This window comes from Setaria italica, chromosome IV (genome assembly GCF_000263155.2).
Source record: "Setaria italica strain Yugu1 chromosome IV, Setaria_italica_v2.0, whole genome shotgun sequence".
Taxonomy (NCBI): Eukaryota; Viridiplantae; Streptophyta; class Magnoliopsida; order Poales; family Poaceae; genus Setaria; species Setaria italica.
Window position 1 is genome coordinate 31,623,942 of NC_028453.1, and position 4,287 is coordinate 31,628,228.

The following is a 4,287-nucleotide window of genomic DNA, read 5'->3' on the forward strand; positions in this document are numbered from 1 at the left end:
ATCCTTAAGGGGTGATGATCAACAACCATGGCTGACACAAGCACCTTTGAGCAATCGAGGCTATTGCGGGTATCAAACTGGAATCCTCCCTCTCCTCTCTTGGAAACCTTTACAACTATGATCTAATGATAGTGGCTTTGTCCTTGGATGGTCATGCCATTCTTTATGTGTGATAACCAGGGCAGCACCACCTATCAGAATAGGTTGATCTGGTGCAATGTTATACAGTCATCCAACTAATCGCGGCTAGTCGGGCTCATCGCCCCCCTAGCATCGATAAGGACCAACGACTAGGCATGAGCGACTAGAAAGTTAGTCGTCCGGTTAGTCGTCGCCTAATCGTGATTAGTCGTCTGATTAGGCTTAAAAACGATCAGGTTTGAGAGTTGAGACATTGGGTTTTGGCTGGTGGGTGGTGGGCTACTTGGTTGGCAATTAGGCCCATTAGGCTACAGGTGCTACTGAGAGCCAAAATTGCTCGCAATGCGTCGCCGCCCGCCTACCCAAAATCGCCTGGCACCATCCAGCCACCCAGGAGGCCGCTGTCGTCGGGGAGCTGCCCATGAGCTTCACGTTCCTAGGAGCTCCCCGTCTTCCCAGTTGGCTCGAAGCTCGCTGCCGCCCAGCCCTAGGAGGTCGCACTGTTCGTGAGCAATCCGCAACTTTAAGATGAGCTCATCCTCCGATGGTACGTTTTGTGCTCTGATCTGCTGCTTTTGCTTTTATGCTTGCCCTGCTCTTGCTCTAATCTCCTCAGCTGCTGCTCTGCTCTTGCTCTGCTCTCCTCTGCTGCTGCTCTAGTGCTTGCTCTGCTCCTGCTTCAAGTTGCCAACTGACCATCATTTGTGGTGTTGATGCTTGCTGAATACTATGCACTATATAGTATACATATCATATCGGTCCTTGTATGTATGGACGACTAGGACCGACTAGAACCGACTAATCGGATCTGATCGACGACTAATCGTGACTAATCACCTTATCGGTGTCATGGCAACTAGGTCCGACTAGATGACTGTATAACATTGATCTGGTGATAAGAGATGATGGGGATACAGTTATATGGTGAGCAAAGGCGAAGCTGAGCCTACTCAAATTTTACTGCTACCAGCAGATCGTTTTATGGAGTTTCCTTCATTTTTTAGTTGAATATATTTTCGCTCATTTTTATTCTCTCCATTTTTTTTTGCAATACTTTTGGAGTTATGTTTTAGGGTCCTGTACTCCTGTTGGAGCTGGGGTGAGTTTGGACTTTGGACTCTGGATGCATTGTGTTTTTGGCAGTTACCACGTTGGGGCCATCTCAACTACTAATACACATGCAGTGTTGATCCATTTTGCCACTTTCCATGCACTATTTTGGGTTTTCAGATTGTTTTCTGGTGTCACTTTTGTCTTGATATTCCTTGTTTTGCACTGTTTTTCAATGGCTGTGATGACTGAATGCCCCATAGAGCTATTGCCTTTTAGCAGCCCTGAACGTATGGATATTTTGCTCAATTTGCTGCTGAACTAGGATGGCTTGTACCATGGAAAGTAACCAGTTTTGCAACTAATTGTTGCCATCGCTGCTGCAGTGGCTGCGGTGTCGTAATACATATTGGAATGAACAATCATACTAAAAAAGGTTCATTTAGCGCCGCCGCCCCTTCGAGCGCCGCCACCCCTCCTCGCCGCCGCCTGAGCGGCCCCCAGAAGCCCTCGTGGCTGCAAGGAAGGCGACGGTGGGGCTCCACCACCCTCCTCTCTTTTCCTTCCCACCCTCGCGCTCTTCTTGGTGGCATCCATGGCGGAAGCGGCGGTCGTCGGTCATTCGCGGTCGGATTTGCGCCCTCAGCCGTCGGATTCGCACCCTAGGCTGCTAGATCCGCTTCCCTCAGGCCTTGGCGTGTTGGGATTTCTGATGGCGGTGGTGGGTTCGGCAAAGGCGGCGCGTGCTCGCCTGAACGGCGGGCGCCGGCGCGCGGCGCCTCGGGGTCGTACTCTCCGCCTGCAGCCTCATCCTCCTGCGGGCAGCTCCCCCTGACCTCCCTCTCGACCATTGAGGTGAGGTGCGTGGGTGTTGATTTCACGGAGTGCTCAGTCGTGGTGGCTGTGGGCTCACGGTGCTGCTGCAGTGGTGGAAAGCAACGCGGGGGTTGACGGCGCCAAAATGGCGCCCTGGCCTGTGCGTAGGCGGAACGGCATGAGGCCGCAGCACTCGGTCGCTCTTTGGCTCGGCCACTACGTACCGTTGGTGCCTTGGCTGGGCCATGGTGTTGCCGCCATCTACGGCGCCTGCTGCTCGACTACGGCGGCGTCGACGACTGGTGCTGCACCGCCGGCAGCCTCGTCCACGATCGGCGGAGCTTTGGCTGCCACGGTCGCGTCTGCGGTTCGGTTGTGGCGGCGTCGGCGATCGGTGCGAGCATGGTTGCGACTGTGACTAGCCGTGGCGGCGCATGCAGCCAGCGCGCCCCAATGATGCCGATGATGTCTTGGGCGGATGGCCTACAGTGGGTGCTGGGTGAAAGCTCTGCCTAGCATAATGCTAGGCCTGATGACGGTGATGCCTTGGGGCACCATCTTCCTTCTTGAAGGTGTTGTCGTAGCACCACTTGCTCCAATTCCACTCGGGGGGGGGAGTGAAAACCTATTTTCAATCTTCCAATTTAGTGATGGCGATGTGTGTTTGACGTCGTCCCCTTGATGAAGGCATCGCTTTGGAGATACTCTCGAAGGCATCGCTTTGGAGATACCCTCCTGCCACTTCTCAGGACCACCCATGGTGATGCTCATCCTCCTTCCACACCATCCATACATACACTTCTTCCATCGTGGACAATTCGTGGACAATGGTTGTCGACTTCCATCCATACATACACTTCTTCCATCGTGGACAATGGTTGTCGACTTCTATCGTGATTCGGTGACTGTTCCCTAGCACCTCTGCTCCGTCAGTGCTCTCCTTGTTGATGGTGCCATCAAATCTTATGCCGGGTAGTTCCACCTCTACTACCATCCCTCTCGAGGTTTCCTCCCCTTGTACGTCGTTGGGTGGCGGTACGTGGATCCCGGATGTGCGACAAATGTGGCGGTACGTGGAGCCCGGATGTGCGGCAAATGGTGTTAGTATGCTTCAAGGGAGGTCCCCGTGTCCAGCGTGTTTTGGTTTGCGTGCCTCCTACCACCTTTAGTCCCCATTTCGTTGGCCTAGCTCTCTACGCGTTTTGGTTTGTGTGCCTCCTGCCACCTTTAGTCCTCATTTCGTTGGCCTGGCTCTCTAATAGAGGGTGACAATGGAGCGTGGCTCTCTAATAGAGGGTGACAATGGAGCGGTGGCTCTCTAATAGAGGGTGACAATGGAGCGGTGTAGTTAAAGGGGTGGATTGGATGTGCAATATCCATGATGTACCTGGCGAGCATGTTGTTCTTTGGAGACTCAAATCGGCGATCGATGGTTCTTCAGCCTAAATCATAGCCTTTCACTTGAGGTGTCTGTATTGTGTTTCTACGTATGTTGTACTCTGGTTGTAAACCTCTCGTGTTTTTCTCTTGCTAAAAATCAAGACCAGTTTTGGCCTACCTGAGGCTCCATAATGAAATTTAGGTGGGGATTCTCTCCCCCTCGTGACCCTTCAAAAAAAAAGTTCATTTAGAGAGGGAAGGAGGGTAGGAAACATTGTGTTGACATTAAGGGCAGATGTGAGCCATCCAAGTGACTTGAGCCGACTTTGGCTCAAGTGCGTTCGTTGTTTCCTACTTCAGCTTCAGTTATAATTCTCTCCTGTTCTCTATCTACTTATTCGTTCTTGCTATCCATTATTCTCCGGTCATTTCAACACGAGTCTTGGTTCATGGTAATGCAATAATGGGACTAACATGTCAACTCTTGGTCTCATCGTAGTTTCCTTGTTTTGTTTGTTGGGATGCGCCACCAGCTTACTTTGACAAGTCTTTTCTTTCCTGCAGGCTCTCATATTTAGCTTACTGGTTTTTCAGTTTTAATGAACGATCTGATCACCAATTGATCTAGTTGAAATTGTAGAGTGATGTAAGTTTGAGCAAATTGTTGGATTCTTACAAAATAGTAAGCTGGATTGTACAAACTAGGACCAAAATTTGTTTATTTGTTTCTATTCTACTTGTAAAAGTTGATTCCACAATTGGAACAGATATAGGCCCTTAAGGCCTTAATAAAGCAACAAATTTGTTCAAAGGAACTATAAGGAACTATTATGTTTTGGCTCAACCTAGCACTTAGATTTTCGTTCTATTATTTCAGCAGATCAGGTGGCCATCCATCTT